Raw genomic sequence first — 24,917 nt, forward strand, 5'->3', positions numbered from 1 at the left:
CAGTAGCTCTTGGAACTACAAATACAGACACCTAGCAACCTCGTTTCTGGGAATTTATCCTGCATATAAAATAAGCACTGGCAAAATGCCACATATACAGCAGTGTCTGTGACAGCAGAATGGAAACTGCTATCATACAACAGAACTGCATGATATATTCAGTGAAGCAAGCACGGCTCAGAACAGCACTGTGCATTCTATTTTGTAAATTGCGTTGGCAGAGGTGACAGAGCATTATACAGACATAGACACGGATGCTATTTCACAGCTAATATATGCTATATATAACACACTTATACATATCTATGTACGTTTATACTTGCATAAAGAAATGCTGTATTAGAATAATACACATAACAGCATCCAAGAGCAGCAGCTCAGAACCTCTTCAAGATGGTGTATCCTTAAGAGAAGATGCTTGTTAACCGATTTGATGGACTTTTTGTCAGGATGATGAAGTGAACTGGGGAAATGTATATACTGCAAGTCCAGAGATTTGGGGGGTCATGAGGGTAGCCTTCTATCAGGAGATTCCAGAGCTTTGTAAAGGCTCAGCATTAATTAGGTTAAATCCAATAAACTAAAACCAGTTCTCTAGGGGAGGAGGATACTGGGTGGCTATGGAACAAGAGTGATAGAAAAACTTTGACTATAGTCCTTTATTACGGAAAAGGCAATGGCAAGCCACTACAGTACTCTTGCCTAGAAAATCCCAGGGACGGAGGAGCGACTTCACTTTCACTTTTCACTTTCACTCACTGGAGAAGGAAATGGCAACCCACTCCAGTGTTCTTGCCTGGAGAATCCCAGGGACGGGGGAGCCTGGTAGGCTGCTGTCTATGGGGTCGCACAGAGTAGGACACCACTGAAGTGACTTAGCTGCAGCAGCAGCAGTCCTTTATTATACGATGTTTAAACCATGAGAATGTATTACTGTTCAAAACAAGAAACAAGAAAAAAAGAGTTGCAGTTCACGAGCTTCAAAAACTTGATCAAGACCCACAAAATCTTTTCCAGCTCATGTTCCAAGAGCGTCTATCTGGTGGCAGGGGTGAGGGCTGTGGGAGGGAGGCTCGAGAGGGAGGGGATATATGTATTATATATAGCTGATTCACTTTGTTGTACAGCAGAAACTAACACAACATTGTACACAACTATACTCCAATAAGAAAACAGCCTCTGTCGTTTATCAACAGGTAATGTTTAACATTCACGAGGGGTTTTATTACCGTGTAATAGCTAACTCACATTGCCAGAAACATCTTGTGTCAGTCAATAATGCTATTGAAAAACATCGTGAGATAGAAAGATCTTGGGCAACTCACTTAACCTCCCTTAAACTTCAGTTTTCTCTTTGCCAAAGCAAAGCTAAAGACCCCAGAAATGCTGTGGAGTACGGGTATGTGAGTGTTTCCAGAACCACAAACTGGCACTAAACAAGCCCTGCATGTACAACAGCTACGGAGAGGGGCATGGTGGCCCACTCCAGGGTTCTCGCCTGGAGAATCCCATGGACAGAGGAGTCTGGTGACTGCAGTCCATGGGGTCGCAGAGAGTCACACGACTGAAGCAACTTAGCATATACACATACAACAGCCAAACCTCTGCTAGGATCAATGTGACCTGAGGAAGGGTGCTTATCAAAGGTCAGTGTGCCTAACAACCACCTGGAGAGGCTGTTAAAAGACAGGCTCCTGAGATGTCGCTCAGTAGGTCTGGGGCCCATGTACTAACATTTCTAGCAAGCTCGGGTAATGCTGATACGCTAGTTTAAGGACCACATTTGAGTGGTCTGTTTCAGAGCAGGGCTCTTCAAACTGAGATGTGTAAACAAATGACCTGGGAACCTTCTTAAAATACAGATTTCTAAGATCTAGGGTGAGAGCCAGGACTCAGCATTTCTTTTTTTTTCTTTTCTGACCATACCGTGTGGCTTGCAGGATCGTGGTTTCCCAACCAGAAATTCTCCCAGACTAGTGAAAGCATGGAGTCTTAACCACTGAGCAACCAGGAAATTCCCAGGACTCTGCATTTCTTTTTTATTTTTTTGGTGGGATAGGGGGGCATGCCATGAAGCTTACGGGATCTTACGTTCCCATCCAGGGGTTGAATCCAGGCCCTTGCTAGTGAAAGCACAGAGTCCTAACCGCTGGACTGGCAGGGAATTCCCAGGACTCTGCATTTCTAACAAGCTCCCAGGCGTTGTAAATGCTCCTGGTCTACAGACTACACTTTGAGGACCAAGACCATGGACTATCCAGCTCTATTTGTTTAGACAAGGAAACTGTACGGGAAAAAGTAAATGACTTACCCAAGACCACTTGGACAGAAAAGTGAAACTCTGCCATGGGGGCTGCCATCCCCAGACCTATATCACAAGCCTGCCTCAGCCAGCAATTGACACCAGCCCTTTAGAAAATGGTATGGAAATTTACTACATCATACACAGCCCTCTACGCTTCTGAGAAACCAATCACTTGCCAGGGAGCTTAGCTCAAATCACCAGTCTGTTCTTTTCCAAAATGCACTTTTGGCCAAATTATTTCTTTAGCTGAGTCACCTTCCCCTCCATCGACTCAAACCTTTGAGAGGCCTTGCAATTGAAACCTGAGGAAGCCACAGAGTGCTTCTCAACATGTGTGGTCTGACTGTGGGCAGAAGAGGGTGAGGCAAAGCAGAAATGGGGTGGGGAAGCTGATCCTTGGGAAAGCTGAGGAATTTCCTGATATATGGCTCCCTTATGACCTCAAATGGAGAAGGGAATGGCAATCCACTCCACTGTTCTTGCCTGGAGAACTCCACGGACAGAGAAGCCTGGTGGGCTATAGTCCATGGGGTCGCAAAGAGTCAGACACGACTGAGTGACTAACACACACACACACACACACACACACACACACATGACCTCAAATGGACTTCCCTAGTGAAGCGTCTGCCTACAATGTGGGAGACCCAGGTTCAATCCCTGGGTTGGGAAGATCTCCTGGAGAAAGAAATGGCAACCCACTCCAGTATTCTTGCCTGGAAAATCCCATGGACAGAGGCGCCTAGTAGGCTACAGTCCATGGAGCTGCAAAGAGTCGGACACTTTCACTTTCACTTATGACCTCAAACCCAACAGAACTGGGCTAAGGAGAAGAGTTATGACCAACCTAGACAGCATATTAAAAACCAGAGACATTATTTTGCTAACAAAAGCCCATCTAGTCAAAGCTATGGTTTTTCCAGTAGTCATGTATGGATGTGAGAATTGGACTATTAAAGAAAGCTGAGCACCAAAGAATTGATGCTTTTGAACTGTGGTGCTGAAGACTCTTGAGAGTCCCTCGGACTGCAAGGAGATCCAACTAGTCCATCCTAAAGGAAATCAGTCCTGAATATTCATTGGAAGGAATGATGCTGAATCTGAAGCTCCAATACTTTGGCCACCTGATGTGAATCTCAATTTCTAGTCCAAAAAACACATGGTCCCTGGTGGCTTAAGTTTGGTTTCCCCAGAAGGAGAACCTGAGACAGGGGTTCAGTTGTACATGAGTTTTTGAGGGCAAGCTTTCCAGAGAAACCTTCAGATGAAGGAGCAAGGGGAGAGGATAGGGAAGGGCATGTTGTGGAGGTCTAGAGCATTTTTAAATAACATCAGAGTCCTCCCAGCCTAGGGCAAGAAGGCTGGGCTTTCATACCCTTTGCCAGGGGATATGACCCCATCAAGTAACTCTGGCAAGGTGACTTAGAGAACATCATGAGGTCTACTGTCCGCGGCAGTTCAGGAGTAGAAATAACAGTGGCTAAAGGCAACCTGATGGGCGCCAATACTTCCAGTTCTGAGAGACTCTCAAATATTTTTCCAAACAAGAGGCCCTCTAAATCACAAAAGACAGAAGGTAAGAAAAGAATACAAGGATTTTTTTCATTTTCAGAAGAATCCTGGAGTCTGTACTTAGAGTAAGTGCTCACAGCTCCCTCCCCCTCCCCCACTGCAATGGGACCCCTCCCCTAGCTCCACCCACTATCCCGCTCTGACTGCCAGTTACTCATCAGACTGACCCCTCCTTAAGGACTTTGTCTGTTCCCTCTGCCTAGAATGCCCCACCCCAGAATTTTGCCCAGCTGACTCCTTTATGTCAACTGAAATATCACAGGCACCTCAAGTGCACAGCACTGTACACTTCTCTGACCAGCCCAGGCCATTCCCTGCCGCACTCTCTGTGGCCCTTCTGCAGGTCACTGGTCTCTGCCATCATTTTAACTGTGTTCACATGGGTGTTATCTTGTAATCATGAGTGTTGTTCTGACCCCATCACTGTGTCCCCAGAGCCTAATGGACCTAGAAGACGGTAACATCTGATGGACAACATCTGCGTGAGTAGGGCATTTGGGTCAGATGCTGAAATGCCAATAGAGAAGGAGAACTAGGCCAGCTAAACACTCAGCCTAAGAAGCTGGAGGGAAAACCCAGCCCAAGGCCAAGATGGGGAAGGAGAGAATCCACCAAGAGTTTCCTTGGCTACTCAATTCCTTTATCCTCTCCCAGTTCCCTCAACGTGGGACCAGAGTTAGCACCAGCCCTGGGGAGATCCTTCCCCTTTTAGACAGGCACAAACCTCCCAAAAGACCAAGGGAATCTGGATTCCAGTTCTAGCTCTGAGCCTCCCCCTTTCTGCTGGTACTTGGGTGGGGCACTAGGACCATGCCAGTCTGGCAGGGGTGCTGAGAGTGCCACTCCATGGCACAGCATCTCTCAAGCGCACAGCACTGCACACTTAAACCAGGCCAGGGTACCCTCCTGCCCCTGGCTGCCTCTGTGGCTCCTCCAGCTCCAGGGCAGGCTCCATCGCAGCCACCCCGGCTCTGGGTGCCTGAGACGCCTGCACATTACCCAGCTTTTCCCATGTGCCAGGAACTGTGCCAGGTGCTTGCTCATCCGTTTGCCTGATGACACTGAATTGTCATCAGTGCCCACATCTCATAAAAATGTTATCTCCATTTTCTAAGTGAGGAGATTAAGGCTGAGAGAGTCGGCCACTGGCGGCAGGACACAGCTGATGAGTGAGGGGCATTAGCTTGGAACATCGTCCATTGGCCACTTTTATCCGACTTATTTAAGTGGTCTGTCACCATGGGCTCACTGAAGAGAGCAGCCCCCGGAGGAAGCACCATTACCTTCATTTCACGGAGAAGGGAACTGCCAAGGAGCTCGCGGCCTGCTAGGTCGTTTCTACGACACTCGGGAATGCAGACTGGCCTCCTGGGTCTGGTCCCTGCGCTCTGGCTGCCCAGCCGTCACCGGCTCCGTTTTACAGAGGCCGAGAGTTCCCCGAGAGGCAAGTGCGGTGCGGAAGATCCGGCAAAGAGGCTGCGAGCGGGGACCGCCCAAGCCGCGTGCGCACACCCCGTGGTGAGCTGCTGCGCCCCTGACTGGGCCCTGGCTCTCCTGGGGCGGCTCCTCTGCGGTGGCAGGTGCAGGCAGCTATGTCTGACGTTGGGGTTCTCCCCGCCCTTGCCCTTTGCCCCCTCCCTCCCTCTCCCCATGACTGAGCACAAAACCTGGTCTCCTTGAGGGACAAGGCCCCTGATTCTCCAGAGGCACGTCCTACTCTAATCTCACAGGCAGTACCAGGAATGAAGGGTTGCTTTCACATTTGAAAATCAAGCGTTGTGAATTCCGCCCCCACCACCATTAGCAAACTAACGAAGAAAAACCAATGATTACCTTAGCAGATGCAGTAGATTCTGTCCCTCTGACAAAATCCACCATTCCACTCCCAGCAAATCTCTCAGCAAACTATGAAGAGAAGGAGTTTTCTCAAGCTGCAAAAGGCCGTCTGTGAGAAACTTATATGATGAACGACTGAATGCTCTGTCCCTAAAACTGAGAACAAGATGAGTCATTAAAAGAGCTCAGCAAGGTTGCAGGACACAAGTGAAGTGAAGCGAAGTCCGCTCAGCCGTGTCCGGCTCTTTGTGACCCCATGGATATTCAGTCCATGGAATTCTCCAGGCCAGAATACTGGAGTGGGTAGCTGTTCCCTCCTCCAGGGGATCTTCCCAACCCAGGGATCGAACCCAGGTCTCTGGCATTGCAGGAGGATTCTTTACCAGCTGAGCCACCAGGGAAGCCTGCAGGACACAGTCTACATACAAAAATCCACTAAATTTCTATTTACGAGCACCGAAAGCTAGAAACAATCTCAATGTTCATCAGCAGGTGAACGGATGAACAATTATGGTAGATCATACAATGGAATACTACTCAGCTTTGAGAAGAATGAACTACTGAGGCACCCAACAGCATGAATGACTGAATCTCAAATCAATTCTGCTGAAAGAAACCAAACCACCCAGAAGAAAGAGGATGAACTGTGTCATCCCATGTACTTAAAACTCAAGAAAATCCAATAATCTACAGGGACAGAAAGCAGACAGTAGTTTTTGGGGGAGAGAGGAATTTAAAAGGGCACAAGGAAATTTAGGCAGTGACTGGTATAGGCATTATTTGGCTTACTGCGTGCATGATCAAGAAGTAGGGAAAACCATTAGGCTGTTCAGTGAAATAGTTGCTCTGACTCTGTGTGACCCCACGGACTGTAGCCTGCCAGGCTCCTTTGTCCGTGTAGTTCTCCAGTCAAGAATACTAGAGTGGGTTGCCATTCCCTTCACCCAGGGATCAAACATGGTCTCCTGGATTGCAGATGAATTCTCTACCATCTGAGCCACCAGGGAAGAACTGGGTCATTCAGCTATGACCTAAATCAAATCCCTTATGATTATACAGTGGAGGTGACAAACAGATTCAAGGGATTAGATCTGGTAGACAGAGCGCCTGAAGAATTATGGACGGAGGTTTGTAACATTGTACAGAGACAGTGACCAAAACCATCTCAAAGAAAAAGAAATGCAAGAAGGCAAAATGGTCGTCTGAGGAGGCTTTACAAACAGCTGAGGAAAGAAGAGAAGTGAGGGAGAAAGGGAAAGATATACCCAACTGAATGCAGAATTCCAGAGAATAGCAAGGAGAGATAAGAAGACTGTCTTAAATGAAGAGTCTAGAAAGAAATAGAGGAAAACAACAGAACACAAAGGACTAGAGACCTCTTTAAGAAAACTGGAGACATCAGGGAACATTTCTTGCAAGGATAGGCATGATAAAGGACAGAAACAGTAAGGACCTAACAGAAGCAGAAGAGATTAAGATGAGGTGGCAAGAATACACAGAAGAGCTCCACAAAAGTAGTCTTAATGACCTGGATAGTCAGGACGGTGTGGTCACTCACTTAGAGCCAGACATCCTGGAGTGTGAAGTCCAGTGGGGCTTAAGAAGCATCACTATGAACAAAGCTAGTGGAGGTGATGGAATTCCAGCTGAGCTATTTCAAATCCTGAAAGATGATGCTGTTAAAGTGCTGCACTCAACATGCCAGCAAATTTGGAAAACTCAGCAGTGGCCACAGGACTGGAAAACGTCAGTTTTCATATGAATCCCAAAGGGCAATGCCAAAAAATGTTCAAACTTACCGTACAATTGCGCTCATTTCACAAGCTAGTAAGGTTATGCTCAAAATCCTTCAAGCTAGGGCTTCAGCAGTACATGAACAGGGAATTTCCAGATGTACAAGCTGGGTTTAGAAAAGGCAGAGGAACCAGACATCAAATGGCTAGCATGCGTTGGATCACAGAAAAAGTAAGGGGATTCCAGAAAAACATCTACTTCTGCTTCATTGACTATGCTAAAGCCTTTGACTGTGTGGATCACAACAAACTGAAAAATTCTGAAAGAGATGAGAATATACCAGGCCACCCTACCTGTCTCCTGAGAAACCTGTATGCAGGTCAAGAAGCAACAGTTAGACTCAGACATGGAACAACTGACTGTTCAAAATTAGGAAAGGAGTACATCAAGGCTATATATTGTCACCCTGCTTATTTAACTTATATGCAGAGTACATCATGCAAAATGCCAGGCTAGACAAATCATAAGCTGGAATCAAGACTGCCAGGAGAAACATCAACAACCTCAGATATGCAGATGATACCACTCTAATGGCAGAAAGTGATGAGGAACTAAAGAGCCTCTTGATGAGGGTGACAGAGGAGAGTGAAAAAGCTGGCTGCATGCAACTCAGCATTCAAGAAACTAAGATCATGGCATCCAGTCCCATCAATTCAGGGCAAATTGAATGGGAAAAAGTGGAAACAGTGACAGATTTTATTTTCTTGCACTCCAAAATCACTGTGGACAGTGACTGCAGCCATGAAATTAAAGGACGCTCGCTGCTTGGAAGGAAAGCTATGTCTAGGTTTGACAAACCTAGACAGCGTATTAAAAAGCATAGATATCACTTTGTTGACAAAGGTCTGTAGAGTCAAAGTTATGGTTTTTCCAGCAGTCATGTACAGATGTTGAGAGTTGGGCCATAAAGAAGCTGAACACCAAAGAATTGATGCTTTTGAACTGTGGTGCTGAAGAAGACTTTTTTTTTTTAATATGGATCACTTCATAAATTTGCATATCATCCTTGCACAGGGGCCATGCTAATCTTCTCTGCACTGTTCCAGTTTTAGTATATGTGCTGCTGAAGTGAGCAAGAAGACTCTTGAGAGTCCCTTGGACTGCAAGGAGATCAAAGCAGTTAGTCCTAAAGGAAATCAACCCTGTATATTCATTGGAAGGACTGATGCTGAATCTTAAGCTCCAACACTTTGGCCACCTGATGCAAAAAGCCAACTCATTGGAAAAGATCCTAATGCTGGGAAAGACTGAAGGCAAAAGAGGAAGTGGGAGGCAGAGAATGAGATAGTTAGATACCATCACTGACTCAGTGAACATGGATCTGAGCAAACTCCAGGGACAGTGAAGGACAGGGGAGCTGGCGTGCTGCAGCCCATGGGTTTGCAAACAGTGGGACACAACTTAGTGACCAAACAACAACAAGTGCATAATAAAATTTAGCAAGTTGTGCACTTTTGTGCAGTTTATTGCATGTCAATTTTACCATAATAAACTAAGTCTTTAAAAATTTCATATATATTGAACGATGTAGAACAGGCAAAATCTAGAGCTAGAAACTATAATAGAGGTTACCAGGGGATGGAGAGAGGGAGAAAGGAAGAATTGTTTAATGTGTACAGAGTTTCTGTTTGAGATAATGAAAAAGTTCTGTAAATAGTGATAATGGTTATGCAACATTGTAAAGTGCTTAATATCAATGAGCTGCACACTTAAAAGTGTTTAAAATGGTAGTTTTTAGGGATGCCCTGAGAGTCCAGTAGTTAAGACTCTGACTTCCGATTCGGGATTGGGAGGGGGGGATACTAAAATCCTACAGGCCAGAAACCAGAACATAAACAACAGAGGCAATACTGTGACAAGTTCCATAAAGACTTTAAAAATGATCCACATTAAAAAAAAAAAAACTCTTTTAAAAAAAGGTACATTTTATGGTGTGCGTATGTGTGTACTAGTTGCTCGGTCATGTCTGACTCTCTATGACCCCATGGATTGTATAGCCCACCAGGCCCCTCTGTCCATGATTTCTCCAGATAAGAATACTGGAGTGGGAAGCCACTCCCTTCTCCAGGGGATCTTTCCCGACTCAGGGGTCAAACCTGGGTCTCCTGCCTTGCAAGTAGATTCTTAACCATCTGAGCCACCAAGGAAGCCCTATGCTACGTATATTTTACCACAATTTTAAAAAAGCAAAAACTAGAAAAATATTGCACATGTGCATTTTCGGAGAAAGAGGAGGGTTGTCTGCTTTTCTCAGCCTAAGGCAGAGAAAAGACAACTGTCTCCTCTCACAGGACAAGACTCTCATGATCCTTTCTTTGCTCCATGGAGCCAGGATCACCAAGGGGTCAGGCTCTCATCCCTGGAGTCCACCCCTCCCCTCCCATGATGATTGACTAGCCTCAATGCCTTTGCACTTGCTGTTCCCTGAGCATAAAGCCCTTTCCCCATCCCCTGCCAGCCTAATTCTCTCTCCTCCCATTTCCCCCTCCCCTCACCCACACCCTCCCAGACACTTTCGCCTGCTGCCCTGGACCCACAGAAGATCCAGTTTGCTCCAGCTGCTCTGTATGCCTTCCATCCCCACCCCCTAACACGCGCACTCCACCCCCGCAGTGTCCCTCTCCTTTGACCTGATCACAGGGTCCTGAGTCAGGTGGGAGGTCACTGTCTCTGTTCTAGCTGGGAGGTCCTCAAAGTCTCAAACTTCTTCTAACTCTGTCTCCTATCTTCTCAATCCTGGTTAGGCACAGCATAGCCAATCAGCTGCCAGGAGAGGCTGAGCCAGTCCCTTCTTTACCAATTCAGGAATGTCCCTAGTGGAGAACAATGGAGAAAACAGAAATCTGGGTGAACAGAGCAGCTTTGTTTTTCATTTTTTGGCTCATCACAGAGGATGGACTGTGGGGACTCGGGCAGGCTGAGCATGGTGCCAGGGAGCCTGGCTTTGGCTTCTCCTTACTAATTTGGGACCTAGAGAGCAAATCAGCTCCTTTCCATAGGCCTCACTTCACCCATCTGAAAAATGGAGTTTGAGAAACTCCTGTTTGAACTGAGTCAGGAAGGCGTGGTGGAAGGGAAATGGGGGTATTTGCAGAGGTCCCCGCTATGGGGAGTGTATTGGTCACACAAGGCCCAACTTCCCGCAAAGGTCTGGCCTCACACTTGTTGAGTTTGGGTTCAAGCCCTGCTCTAATAAGACCATTGGCAGGAACACAGGCCCTGGCGCACAGGCTCTGTTCTGGCTCATCATCAAACTTGCTTTGTTACACCTTCCAAGGGCAATGGGGCCTGTGTTTCATAATAGCTATCATAGCTGTAGTTAAACAACTATGTATTAGTAGTTTTGAATCTCCCACCCCTCTGGGACATAAGCCCCACTGAATTCCTAGCTCAGTGCCTACCATGAGGAGAATTCAATCACCATGTTAATTAATTAATTCAGAGAGACCTGCAAGGGAGGCCTGGTTTGTCTTTGTAACAGGCACCAGTATTGCAGCTAAGGTAGAATCAGAGGCAGTCCCCTGTTCCCAAGCCACTTGGAAGCGAGAGGTCGGGGGCCAGGAGGAATCAGTCGCCGACCTCCCCCCACCCCGCCCTCATCACACACATCAGTCTGACCCAGGACCCTCCCTGGTTCCACCACGACCCCTACTCTTGCCCACGCCCCCTGAAACTTGGAGGGGTCAGAGTTAAATTCTGCTCTACATGCGTTCCTGACCCAAGCCTCTCCCACGTGCCAGGGACTGGCACACGAAGACAAAAAGCTGCAAGCCCAGCGGGCGGGGAGGCCAGATCACAGAGCAGGCGGCCAAGGGGTAAGGAGGCACGGAGGACGCGAGGCTGGGAGGGGCGGGCCTTCAAAACCCGCCGCACTGAGGAGAAGCTGCTCCAGGAAAGGGTGGTTCTTCAAGAGCTTCCAGAAACGTCTGTTTCAGGAGGCGGGGCCCACAGATGCCAGGCGGGTCCCTCTCTCCACGGCACAGAGGTGGGCACCCTTGGGTTCCACCCCCACCCCCACCTTCCCCTCAGCGCGCCTCAAACCCAAGCCGGCCTCGCGCCTCGGCAGAGGGAAGGCGGGAGCCCGCTGAACCTTCAGAGCGTGGCCTTGGCGGTAGACTTCCCGCTCCCAACACCGCAAGCGACAGAACGGCGGGGGCGTGTGGCGTGGCCGACCTGACGTCAGGGGCCCAGCTTTATGTCGGGTGCTCTTTCCCCCGTGTGCCCTGGGTTTACGTCACGTGCCCGGCTCCACGTCACGTGCCCGGCTCCACGTCACGTGCCCTGGCTTTCTATCAGGCGCGGTCTTTCCGTCGCGTTCCCTGGGTTCACATCACGTGCCCGGCTCCACGTCACGTGCCCTGGCTTTCTCAGGTGCCAAGGCTTTCCGTCAGGTGCCCTGCCTTTCCGTCACGTTCCCAGCTTTATGTCACGTGCCCTGGCTTTTCGTCAGGTTCCCGGCTGTATGTCACATGCCTTGCTTTTACATCAGTGTCTGGCTTTGCGTTAGCTGCTGACACCTGTCTTTCCACATCTTTTCCATGCTCACGCCAAGACATGAGAGTGTATATACACAAAGAACGGACGTTTGCTTATGTGTGTAAATAAAATAAGATCCCCAGATCCACATAGCTTGCTTTCTTCTCCATTGGCACAGGGGGCATATCTGCAAGTCAGCAGTCTAATTTTTTATCCCATGGAGGGAAGCACGCACAATCAGATATCCTCTTTCATAAACAGGGTCAGAGCAGACAGAGTGAAGGCTGGGTATTGTAGATATTTTCGGTTGCACCAAAATCTTTTTATTATCCTTCCCTTTCTCCGTCTGCAGCCCTACACAAGCAACCCTGATGGGAAGCCCTGTACAGAAATTCACAGGCAAATACAAGTGTGGGGTTTGGGATCAAGTTTGGCTTTATTTGGAGTTACTTTGCCAAAAGGGGATCATATTAACACCCATCTCCATTTCTTACTTTTCTCACTCAAGAATGAAATCCTTAAGGGAAATCCCTCCAAATCTTTTTTTGCAGTTTTTTTTGATTGTGGTAAAATATACATAGCATAAAATTTAGCATACAGTTCAAAAGTGCTAAATATTTTCATGTTGTTGTACAATCTCCAGGACTCTTCATGTTGCAGAAGGGAAACTCTATATCCATTCAGCAACTCCCTTTCCTCCCGCCTCCTCCTCACTGGCCACATCCTGGCCACCAGCATTCTATTTTCTTTCTCTATGAATTTTCCAGCTGGGAGTAGTTTTTATGATCACTTCCTGGCCTAGAGACCCTAGGATCACATGAGTAGCATAAATTTAATCCCAAATCCAAAAGAGGGCAGATGTGATTATACATTTCTAAGAGGAGGCCTTCCTCTTCTCCAACCAGACCCAGTCCAGGTTAGAAAAGCTTCCTCCTCTGCCTTAGTGGTTGAATTTTTTCTGGCCTTACTTCACTTAAAAGAGGCTTAAACCCTTGAGAGTCTCAGCTGTATGTGGGGATCTCATTTCTACTTCCCTGCTTCTTGTAGGCTCAAAACTTTGGCCCTAGTCTCTATGGCTATTCCAGTCTACTTCCCTGGGTTATCCAGACCAGTGAAGAGCCCTCTGGGAAGGCAAAGCAGCCTTGCTCCCTCCCAACTTCCTTTACTGTCTTTCCCAGGGGCCGTCCATCCAGCTCAACTATGCATTAAAAAATGTGCTGATTATTTTGTATCCTGAATTTCTGGATCTTTTTTTAGTTTTCCTGAAAAACTATCAAATCTTACATCTCATTGAAAAGGAGCCTCACTTACACTTCTTTTTCCTTATGTTGGTTTTAGCTATAACCTTACACAGCCTTTTTCTTTATTTCTCTAATGAAACTCTGGTGATCAGCAGGCAACAGCCAGCTACTCAGAGGAAACTAACAGAGAGAGGGAAAAGAGTCAGAGCTCCCAGTCAGCGCTGGGGATGGCCAGGGAGACCGTGCTCCCTCTGCTTCAGGGGTGTTTGGGGCCCATAAAATCTGGGTTGATAACGTAGGCAGTGTCCGTGAGAAGTAGCTGCCTCTAGCTGAAAGGGCTACTTTGGCTTGACTAAAAAGACAAAAGGACAATGATTATCAGCAGCAACATAATAAGAGCTGATATCAATCACTTAATGTCATTTAATCTCCTTTCCACCACTACACATGCACATCAATACCAGAGTTAGAAATTCTCACCCTTTTTTTTTTTTTTTTTGGCTGTGCTTTGCGACTTGCGGGATCTTAGCTCCCTGACCAGGGACTGAACCTGCACCCTCAGCAGTAAGAGTGCAGAGTCCTAACCACTGGACCTCCAGGGAATTCTCTCACCCTCACTTTAAAGATGAGGAAACCAAAGCTCAGAAAGTTTTACAAGCTACCAAAAATCACACAGCTAACAAATGGGACAGCAAGTATTAAATCTGAATATGTCTTACCCCAAAGCCCTTGCTGATAACTCCACATTAGAGGGCAGTCTGAAGGCAAAAGAAGACCACACTCTCCCACCCAGCAGCTTTATGCAGCTAGAACGTGACTGTGAAGCTAAGGGAGGCCCAATATATGAGATGAAGCCAAAGAATCTGAAGCTGGAGGGGTAACCTACTGCTGCTGCTGCTGCTGCTAAGTCTCTTCAGTCGTGTCTGACTCTGTGCGACCCCGTAGATGGCAGCCCAGCAGGCTCCCTGTCCCTGGCATTCTCCAGGCAAGGACACTGGAGTGGGTTGCCATTTCCTTCTCCAATGCATGAAAGTGAAAAGCGAAAGTGAAGTCGCTCAGTCATGTCCGACTCTTAGCAACCCCATGGACTGCAGCCCACCAGGCTCCTCTGCCCATGGGATTTTCCAGGCAAGAGTACTGGAGTGGGGTGCCACTGCCTTCTCCTGAGCACCCTGCAACTTCAGAGAGGGACCCAGAGGTTGCCTCTGGGAATCAGCCTCTGAAATAGCATATGCACAGAGGATGGGAACATGAAGAGCAGGAATAGCTGAATAAATGCGGAGTGATTTGAAAAGCTTCTGGGCTCAACAGGGTACCCTCCCCTCCTTTTCTAGTATCCCCCACTGCTCCCAGCATCTGTCATCTCCCCCAGCATCCTCTCCACCCAGTTTCCCTTCATCTTTCCTAGACTCCCCTCATTTCTCCCAGAAGCTTTATCAGCAGATCCATTCCAGAAACACATTCTCACATCAACCAATAACACCGCATCTCCTTAAGTCTAATGCACAACTGATTATCAAATGTACCAAAATTATATGTGACACTGAGAAAGAGGGAAAAAAACTGTCAGTTAAATTGTGATTTGCCGTTGATCCTGATTTCAGAGGAGATGTTAAAATGCAGGGAGTGGGAGAAAGGTGTGTTTTAGAATCAGTGGAATATGGTAACACTAAGAGCCTCATTGGGCATCTTGCTATCTTACCCGAGAGTTACAGACTATTTCCATATGCAGTGTCTTGCTGTTAATGGCTAGTAAGCAGGCGGTATATGCCCAGAACCACCATAGGCTCTTGGGGATTCAGTTCTTTGCTCTTAGGGAAATCACAGGCTAGTTGGTGATCTTGGGAGGCAGGCCCAGAGAACACGTACAGAATGATTCAAGGCTCGTCTGTATGGTGTGGACAGTAAATGTAATAAGTGCTTGAAAAAGGATGGATCAAATTCAGCCAAAGTGGTCCAAGTAGGCTTCATGGCGGGGAGAAGAGACTCAAGCCAGAGGGTGAAGATGGAAAACGGGGACAAGAGACATTACTGAGGAGGGAGACGTGGGGATAAGTGTCACGGAATGGAGATGAGGCTACAGGGCAAGTGCTTGGGACGGCAGAGAAGGTCCTTTGTCCAGAGCTGAGGAGTCGCATCGGGGTGTCACGGGAGTGCACGCTGGACAGGCAGGACAATGCCGGACTGCAGAAGGCCTTCAGCGCCGTGCACCTCGCGGTGTGCCAGGCATCGTGGAGTGAGCACAGGCTGCGAGCAGAGGAGTAACCTGGTGAACACACTCAGGGAACACTGCTGTGCAAGATGGGCTGGAGGCAGAAGCCAGGACAACATCCGTCCCTCTAAGCCCCGTGATGAAGGAAGGTAACCTCCGAGAGGTCTTTCGTGGAGGTTCACATGCCTGAAAGGGCCTGGGGAACAGTTCTTGCAGGAGGTCTAAGCCACGCCTTGAGGGAAGGGACTCCCAGACCCTTTACGGAATTGTTCCCACAGGGCCTGGGCCAACTGGGCATTTACCTGCTATATTCCCAGGAGGTACGGTTATATAAAGAACCATCCTCTACTCAGTAAAACTGGTACCACTTATTAGATGCAAGGGCTGAAGAACACATTGCCTATATTTGTACAGACTGTTAATCACCATATAAGTGGGTCTTACCTGGTGGTCCAGTGGCTCTGTGATCCCAGTGCAGGGGGCCAGGGTTCGATCCCTGGCCAGGGAACTAGATCCCACGTACAATAACTAAGAGTTTGCATGCTGCAACTAAGATCCAGCACAGCCAAATAAATAATTTTTTTTTAAAAATCACCATATAGGGAATTCCCTGGTGGTTCACAGGTTGGGAATCCACCTGCCAATGCAGAAGACATGGGTCTGACCCCTGGTCTAGGAAGATCCCACGTGCCACAGAGCAACCAAGCCTGTGCCCTGCAACCACTGAGCCCATGTTCCCGGCAGACCTGCGAGCCTCAGCTAAGAGTCCCCCCTGCTTGCCGCAATCAGAGAAAGCCCATGCACAGCAATGAAGACCCAGCAGAGCCAAAAACAAACAAACCTGTAAATGTGTAACGCCAAAGTGAACCCTAATGGAGACTATGAATTTTAGTAACGTATTCAGTCAGTTCAGTTCAGTCGCTCAGTCGTGTCCGACTCTTTGCGACCCCTTGAATCACAGCACACCAGGCCTCCCTGTCCATCACCAACTCCCAGAGTTCACTCAGACTCATGTCCATCGAGTCAGTGATGCCATCCAGCCATCTCATCCTCTGTTGTCCCCTTCTCCTCCTGCCCCCAGTCCCTCCAATCCCTCCCAGTATAATAATAATGTGTTAATAATGATTCATCAACTGTGCCAAGCTTATCACATTAATAACCCATAATAGTAATGTGTGGCACTGTGTATCTGCGGTGGCGTGGCTGTATGGAGCTCTCGACACTTTCGCCTCAACTGGTGGCTCAGATGGTAAAGCGTCTGTCTACAATGTGAGAGGCCTGGGTTCGTTCCCTGGGTTGCGAGGATTCCCTGGAGAAGGATATGGCAACCCACTCCAGTACTCTTGCCTTGAAAATCGCATGGACAGAGGAGCTTGGTGCATGCTACTATCCATGGGGTTGCAGAGAGTCGGGCACTACTGAGCGACTTCACTTTCTTTCTTTAAAAAAAAAAACACCAATTATTACTGAAAACTGAAAAAGTATACAGTGAAAATGATTCATCCAATATTATGGGTTTTGCTGGCAGATAGCAGATAGTTTAAGTCCCAGATTCTAAACCAGCCTCAGCTTCCTCCTCTGGGGTTAACAGTCATGCATTATAGGCTCACAGGTTCCAGAACACTGTTGCTGATTAGGTTGCCTATGTGACTTCCATGGACAGGGAGAAGAGGAGTCTTCTCTGGGCTGGGAGGCAGACCAGGGCAAGCAAGACCGGGAGGCACCTTCTGCAGAGATGTCATCCAAGAAAGGTTTCCCAGCTGCGGGAGGACACTGGAAAGTACCTGGCCCCAGCCCAGCCTCTTCTGGGCCGGCTGGGCTGCTGGCCTCTGTGCCTAAACTGCTTCACTGGGGCCCGGGGCAGAGCCTCCAAGGAGGCCAGCAGGAGGGCTCCACAGCTTGACACCAGTGCAGGGCGGGGGAGGGGCCTGCAGAGCAAGGAGGACCAGAAGGGTCACCACCCTGCCCCGGTGTACCCCGTCCTCCGAGAGGCCCTGGGAAGCCCCAGATCACCTTCTTCATCCATGAAACAGCACTTCTTGGGCCCACTCCCTGGGTGGCAGTGAGGGGCCAGGAGGCACCAGGAGAGAAATCTTAAGGGTGCGTTACACAGCCAAACAGCAAGTGGCACTGTTCCTGCTGCTGTCAGATCAGCTACCAGTGTGAAGCCTCCAAGACACCCAAGGGGAGAGAGAAAGACTCCTGATTTCTAAACACGGGAATTCACCTCTCCAAGTCTCAGTCACCTCATCTGTAATACGGGAGGATCCTGGGCTCTGTATGGATTGGGTGAGATAGTGCCCAACTGGCATGGAGATGCCTTTATCTTTATTTAAAAAAAAATTTTTGGCCACGTGTGAAATCTTAGTTCCCCAACCAGGGATCGAAGATTGGTTGGGGAACCAGTCTGCAGCAGGAGCACGAACACTTAACCACTGGGCCCCAGGGAAGTCCAGAGATGTCTTTACATGGTAGCTGCCTGCACCTTCATAAGGTGTCAAGGCCAGCCCCACGAGCTGGGTCATTGTGTAAGGCCGCCGCCCCTGCCAGGGCTCCCTCTCTAACTCTGAGGACACAGGAGGCCGTTGTACTGCCGCTGTTAGGGATGGCATCTGTTGACTTGCGGGTGCTAAGCCTAGGAACTTGGACAAACTGAATCATGCAGACAAGGTCTTGGCACCCAAAGAGCTGCGTTGGAAAAAACACACTTGCAAAAGAAGACAGGATGAACTCACTCAACAGCTATGGGAAAGACTTGGAACCTTGAAGAGAGTTGTCAAGCCGGGTCCTGTTTACCAGAAGGTGAAGGGGGATGTTGAGTGACCAGGAGCTTAGCTCTCAATCCAGGCCAGTGTTGTCTGCCAAGGGTTAACCTTGAACCCTGGAGCCAAGCAGGTGGGGCCTGGCTCCGCAGAGAAACCAGATGGAGGGAGCGGGGCAGCTGCTAGATCCCTGCCTTGTGAGAGTGTCAGCACCCAGGGAGCAGGGAGCAGCCAGCTTGCGGAGGCAGAGGGCTGGCGCCAGGCTGCTTGGGTTCTAACTCCAGCTCTGTGGCCTACTGGCTGACCTTGGGCGGGAGACTTAAGCCTGGGAACTGGCAGCGGGGCCTCAGCTCCTAGCTGTAAAATGGAGACGATAGTAGCACCCACCATCTGGGCTTGTGGTGAGGATCTCAGATCAAGCCAGTTCAGCATTTAACACAGTCTGTACCCAGAATGGGAGCAGCTGTCATTACTGTTATTTAGGGGAAGGCTGGCAGCATGCCTTCCCCCTGCCTGTCCCCTCCCTCTGACTTGGGTCACATCTTTACACAGGCCTGGACTGGATCACATCACAGAGGCACAGAGCCTAGGAAACCCTCTGGCCCTACCCTTGCCTCATGCAAGAGTCTCATCTGCAACTTGCCCAAACTCTCCTTACATGCCTCTACTAACGGGGAGCTCAGTACTCCATAAGACAGCCCATCCCACATTCAAACAGCTCTGATCACAGGTTCTCCAGGTGGATCTAAAATCTCCTCCCTTTCAAACTGTCCCTTAGTGGGAGTGATTTTTTTTCTTTTTTGCCAGGGACTTTCCAGTGTCTGGAAACTACTCGTCTCACAAATGCCAGGAGCCCTCTGGGCAGGACCTCAGTCATTCCTTCAGGAAGTCTCCCCTGAACCTCATCCTGAACATCTCATGCAGAACAGCACAGCCACTCCCCACAGGGACACATGAATCTTCTCCAGTGCTGGGTTTGTGAGGCAAAAAAGTCTTGGATGTGTCCAGAACCTGACATTAATAATAATTCAGTTCACTTGCTTCATTCAATTCTTAATCCCTATGAGGCATATACTACCTTATCCCCACACACCAAGTTTTAAACAATAGTGATATACACATAACAACACATCTTAGCCGTTTCTAACTGTCCATGTCAGTGGCATTAAGTACATTTACTTTGTTGTGCAACCATCACCACCATCTGCCTCTAGAAGTTTTTCATCTTCCAAAACTGAAACTCTAAACCCACTGAACGATAATTTCCCCATTCCTTCCTTCCCCCGGCTCCTGGCAACCACTATTCTACTTACTGCTTCTACGCATTTGACTCCTCTTAGTTACCTCCCATATGTGCAATCATACAGAATCTGTCTTTCTTTGTCTAGCTTATTTTGCTTAATATCCTCAAGGTTCATCCACGTCATGGCATGCTCCAAATTCCCTTCCTTGAAGGGAAGATTGAGGAGGCCTGTGGGTGATAAAGCTTGGATGTGGTGAGAGAATCCTGAGCCAGAACGTGGGCATTTTCATGCTACGAGAGACGAGAGGCACCCAGCAAGCGTGACGAGCAGGGCCTGGCCTTTCTGAGCAGCTGGCCACAGTAGCGAGTCCACATGTCTTTGGCCTTTTAGACTCGTCGTCCTGACATCAACCTTGCTCACTGTAGCTACATCCCCACTCCTCCACCTCTGCACCCACTTAAGATGGCCCCAAACGGGAAGTCCTGGCTGGTTCTCCAGGCGTGGCTATCGAGCCTTCCTAGCTGAGATGCGCAGACAGCACTCTCTCGGCAGCCGCTGGGAAGCTCTGGAGTGCATTCCCAGGATGACCGCAACCCTGTTCCAGGGTGCACTACCCCTCAGTTGGGGGACACGGCTGTCAGACAAAAGTGTGCGGGGTAGTCAGAGCCCAGGAGCTCCAGGATTCTCACAGACTTAGAGGCCGCCGTTCTCAGACTGCCGTGGAGCCTCTCTGGGTCACATGGACAGGCTGTCCACTTCGGACAGGATGCCTCTTCCTCCCAAGACCGAGGCTGGGTCCTGGACAGCTACCTTGGGCAGACAGTGTTGCAGGGGTGGGGGGATGTGGCCTCCAGAGACACTTTGCAGACCCCCAGAAGGAAGGAGCTGGAAGAAACCTGAGTGCCTTAACTCTCACTGGAGGCCGGAGAGAAGACCCTGGCTCTGAGGATGGCAGAGCTGGACCAGAGCCCCAGAGCCCCGGGCCCCGACTCGCAAGCCAGGCTCCCCCACGCCAGCTTAGCTTGTCCTCCTTCCTCCCCATCTCTGCCTCACAGGTTATTCTTCCCTTTCAAGCGGGGTATCTTGCAGTGCCCAGGCAGCTGCTGTCTCCTCTGTCCCTTGGGATGGGCTGTACACCTGTACCAAGAGCAGGGAGCCTGTGTTATACATCTCTCCTGAGCATCCAGCACCATGAATGATGAGTGTTTGTTGACTGACAATGAACATGAGTCTTCTGCCTATCTTTTATGTCTAATTCTGGTACTTTCCCAAAGGCTCTGGAACATGGGCTTGACCTTCCATAGTAATGGGCCACTAAGTGCCAGCTGCTTGAGTTCTATAATTTCATGTAATTCTATAGCGCAGGTATTAACATTCCCATTTTACAGATGAGGAGACTGACACTCAGAGGAGTCCATTGACCGGGAATTGGTATGGCCAGGATTAGAACCCAGCCTGGGAGCATTTCTCTGTGCCTCGATGTGGCCTCCCAGGGATCTACCAGGGTGGAGGACAAAGGTGGGTTGACAGGCTTTGGAGGAGACCTCCACTCTGTCCAGTGATCCCTGAGACCTGCCCTCTGAGAAAGGTGGCTAAGAGATGGGACTGGTGGCATTCAGATCTGATGGCTGGTGGCTTAGAGTCTGAGTGACCTTCAGAAAGAGGCTGATTTGAACTGCTGGTTCCCCAGTGCCCAGTTCACCAGCCTTAGCACAGATTGGGGCAAAGGTAAACAAACAAAAAACATCTCTAACAGGAGGCTGAATTAGAAGGGGGTAAGAGGTCAAAAAGACGCCCCTGAGGTGACTGTCTCAATTCTGCCTTGCATCTAAAATGGCCCAGAGGAAGCCCCAGGTTTGAAAGCGCCTTCCAGGGTGCTTACTGCACACCAGCACTGTTTCACAAACACTCTCTCTGCCTATCCTGTGCCGCTAAGGAGTTTTAAAGTCTGTATTCTACATGCGAGCTAATTGCAGTTACTAGGTAAGGATTCAAGGTCAGGCAGCCATTCATATAAGCCCAGGCTCTCCTGCCTTCAAAGGCCAAGTCTTAACTGCTGTACTAAACTGCCTCCAGCCCACTTCCTGAAAAATTTAGAGAAAACAAGTTCCCCACCCACTCCCTCATGCCATCACGGTCCTGAAAATCTTATGAATGAGCTGACCCCATGTGTAACATGAGCTGAGCTACAAAAATGTTCTTGCCCTTTATCCCAAGTATTTATTCTGGATGGAGAATAAAATCCAAGGAGAGATTAAAAGAAAAAAAAATCTAAAAGAAGTTATTTCCACAGAGTTGTCCATAAAAGTCAAATTATTAATCACGAAACACCTGGAAGCAATCTAAATTCACAACTAAGGGACAAAAGATGCATATCCTGGCGGCCGCCGCACAGATGTAAAAATCAGTTAGTTGGTTTCAATGCAAAGTGCAAAAGCAGAACATTTCATTTTAATTTCAGAATACTGTTGCAACAAAACCATCTGAAGGAAGAAGGCTAACTTATGCCATTTTATTTTTTCCTTTCCTTTAGAGAATTTTAAGTCAATTTCTGATAAGGTAATTCATGTACATAACTCATGCACACAGTAATACATTAAGATCTAAAAACCAAAGCAATATCCGGTGGAAGAGCCCTCAGTAACCCATGACAACCATTTAAGAATGTGGGTTTGTTGATTTACAAAACTCAGAAGGGAATGCGAAGAGAAGTAACTAGCTTTATAGCTATTTGGATCTGCTTTTTTCCTGCAAAGCTGATGAAAGCAAAGGTTTAAAAAAGAAATGCAGAGCAGAGAATTCACACCATTTTTCTAAGACGTAACTCAGAGCTTCTTGCTGGGACTATTTTTCAAGTCTAGCTCAAATCCCTCTTGCTGTGATCTGTGAAGGAAGCAGCTAAGTTGGGTTTTGGACAAGTCAGGCAAAGAAAACCACGTGAGAGAAAATCAACCACTTTCTTACCTGTTCAAGTACCAAGATACAGTCTTCTAGGGCTTCGCTGGCAGCTTTAAGGGGCTTCAGGGCTTGGAACAGGTACCAAGGGCAGGGGGCAGTGGGTGCCAGGTGGGAAAGGCTGTGGCTTCCCCCGGCCCACAGTCCAGGCTTCCCGACTGATGGGAAGGGCGGGGAAAGCAGGCCACTGCAACTGATTCAGAAACTGGAGCCAGCAAGGGCGGGGCAGGGCCACGTGGCCCCAGCCTGCCTCGGAGAGTGGAGTAGGAGGGGGCCACAAGCCCAGAGGATCAGCCAGGAACTCTTCTGACCAAGTGCGCCAGGCAAGTTAACGGTGGAAGTCCCCAGACCAAGTCTTGGCTCCTAGGCAGGATGGGCTGTTTTAGGGGGCTATGCCAGTTCCTCTCCATAGCACGTTTATTCCGACAAGAACCCTTCCACAAAACTTAACAAAACCGTTGTGATGTAGTACTGTCTGGACTGCACGTGTACACAGGGGAACAAACATCAGAGGAAGAAAAGGCCTTTGATAAATATCATCAGTGTTGAGGACCAATCAATACCTAGCCTACAGATGGAGACGTAAGCCCAGAGAGAGGAAGTATCTAAACCAAGATCACACAGCCAGAGGGCTTCCTTCTTTCCATGACTCCAGGCCTGTCCTGGTGTAATGCGTGGTGTGGCACAGTGTCTGTGGGAGTTCCTGGTGACACGATCTCCAAGGACAAGGAGCACTCTCACGTTGCCTGGGTCAGAATGCGAGCTGAGAACAGTTCTGCCAGCAGTTCTGTGGCCGCCGAAGGGGGAGCTCCATCTCTACCTAGTTTTCAGAGCAAGGTCTCATGTGCTTAGACCATATTTGGAGTGCTTAGGGGTGGGCCAGTTCCCCAAGGGAGGCTTGCAGGCTCTTAGTTCCCTGGCCAGCATTGAACCCAGGGCATGGCAGTGAAAGCGCTAAGTCCTAGCCACTGAACTGCCTGGAATTTCCCTCAAGGAATCCTTCAGCGTCTCTACCAGTGGACAAGTAGAGAGCAAGGGATCAGGGAAGGGCTGTGTTCAAAGCATCAAACTATCCAAGATAGTTTGCAGGTTTCCCTGATGCAAGCACAGGATCCTTCACTAAGAAGTCCCTTATTTAACATTTAGGATTCCACAGCACCTGGGTTGGGAAATGCTGGCCTAGATATTAGCATGTCTTATTCTGAATGTTAATGCTTGGCACAAGTACTTGTTCAAGAAATTTCTCAAGAAATGTTTTCTCAATTGGACTGACAAAACCGGATTCCTGGTTTGGTCCTGGACTTCCAGTAAGACAATAATGCCTACATTTGGAATGTACTGGGTTGGCCAAGAGCTCGTTAGGATTCTTCCATGTTACAGAAAAACCAGAACCAACTTTTTGGCCAACCCAAAACTATGGCTAACTCCCTGCTCCCATCTGCAAGACAGTGACGGCGCTGGCCACACCCTCAGCAAGGTCTTGCTGTATTTGTGCCCAGCTGAGTGGAGCAGTCGAGCAGCCCATGGAAGGACAGATGGGGTGGAAGTGATAGGCGAACAGCCGCAGAATGGGGCCCTGCAGAAGTCTGAACAAAACTCCTCTGTGCCCTCTCTGGGACCTCGTGGCTTAGAGGGATACCGCTTTCTTTCAAGGCATCACATATAGGACTGCAGTTCAAGATAGGGGTGGCTCCAGGTCTCCCAAGGCTTTTGGACCCAGTGGCCAAACCTCCTCAGATCCCCAGAAGCTCAGTGGAAAGTACTTTACTGTTACTATGATAACTCCTAGAGGTTGGTCTTTTTTTTTTTTTACAGAAAGGAAGCTGAGGCCCAGCTTAGAGACTGGTCAAGCCAGGTCATGTGACTTCGCATCCAGTGTTCTGCTATGGACTTCACTCCCACTTTACACGTGGCAGATGGGATCTGGTTTTGGACTGACTTATGTGAAGTCCCTCTCTCCAGCTGCAGCGTCAGCTCCTTAAAGGCAAGAGACTCCTCAGTGGGCTGTGTTTAGAGTACTGCATGCACCCACCCCCAGGGACTCACAGTGAATGCTGCCCTTCTCTTCACCATCACATCACACTAGCTCACACACATTTTACTCATGACCCCAAATTATTAACTTTGAAAACTCTCTTGAAATGACCTAATCAAAAGCAGGTCTCATCCCCAGAGATTTTGCTTTCCAGAAAAGGGTAAATTCTGCTGGGTGGGCCTGTGGGATAAAATTTTGAGGACCAGACTCTAAAAGACAGAGGTGGGGAACTGAGGTGACTTTGACTCGGGGATCACAGCCAAACCTAACTGGGTACGGACTGAACTGCTGCATTTAGAGGGTGAGGTGGTGCTGACTCTTTAGCTTTGTCCTCTCAGGGAAACTTGGTGTTCTGATTTCTTTTGCTTCATTTTTAACAAGAAGCAATGTTCCCTCAGTCACCTGGAGGCCACCTAGTGATTTCCAGGTCTGATTATTACCAGATTGTGAAACAGAGAGATGCCCAGTCATCTCTAGCAGACTAA

At 48.6% G+C, this 24,917-nt stretch overlaps 1 protein-coding gene and 1 non-coding gene across 6 annotated transcripts in view; both read right to left on the minus strand.

The window, feature by feature from the left end:
• IL34 (interleukin 34) overlaps positions 1-22,889 on the minus strand; it is a 62,842-nt gene extending 39,953 nt beyond the window's left edge. Inside the window, exons 1-2 of one of the 5 annotated variants that reach the window (XM_069549549.1) lie at positions 22,407-22,619; positions 5,711-5,869 (exon numbers count right to left, since the gene is read on the minus strand). The gene's annotated coding sequence lies outside the window, so the exon portion shown is untranslated. Of the gene's footprint in view, positions 1-5,160; positions 5,434-5,710; positions 5,870-22,406 lie in introns of those variants that run through there. The other 4 variants (XM_069549551.1, XM_069549550.1, XM_069549553.1 and 1 more) reach the window with 4 other exon arrangements.
• Positions 8,477-8,583, minus strand: LOC138419888 (U6 spliceosomal RNA). The gene has a single exon (XR_011249139.1). It is a non-coding gene; the product is annotated as a U6 spliceosomal RNA (small nuclear RNA).
• Positions 22,890-24,917: the final 2,028 nt, after the last annotated feature.

Source organism: Ovis canadensis, chromosome 14 (genome assembly GCF_042477335.2).
Source record: "Ovis canadensis isolate MfBH-ARS-UI-01 breed Bighorn chromosome 14, ARS-UI_OviCan_v2, whole genome shotgun sequence".
Classification (NCBI taxonomy): Eukaryota; Metazoa; Chordata; class Mammalia; order Artiodactyla; family Bovidae; genus Ovis; species Ovis canadensis.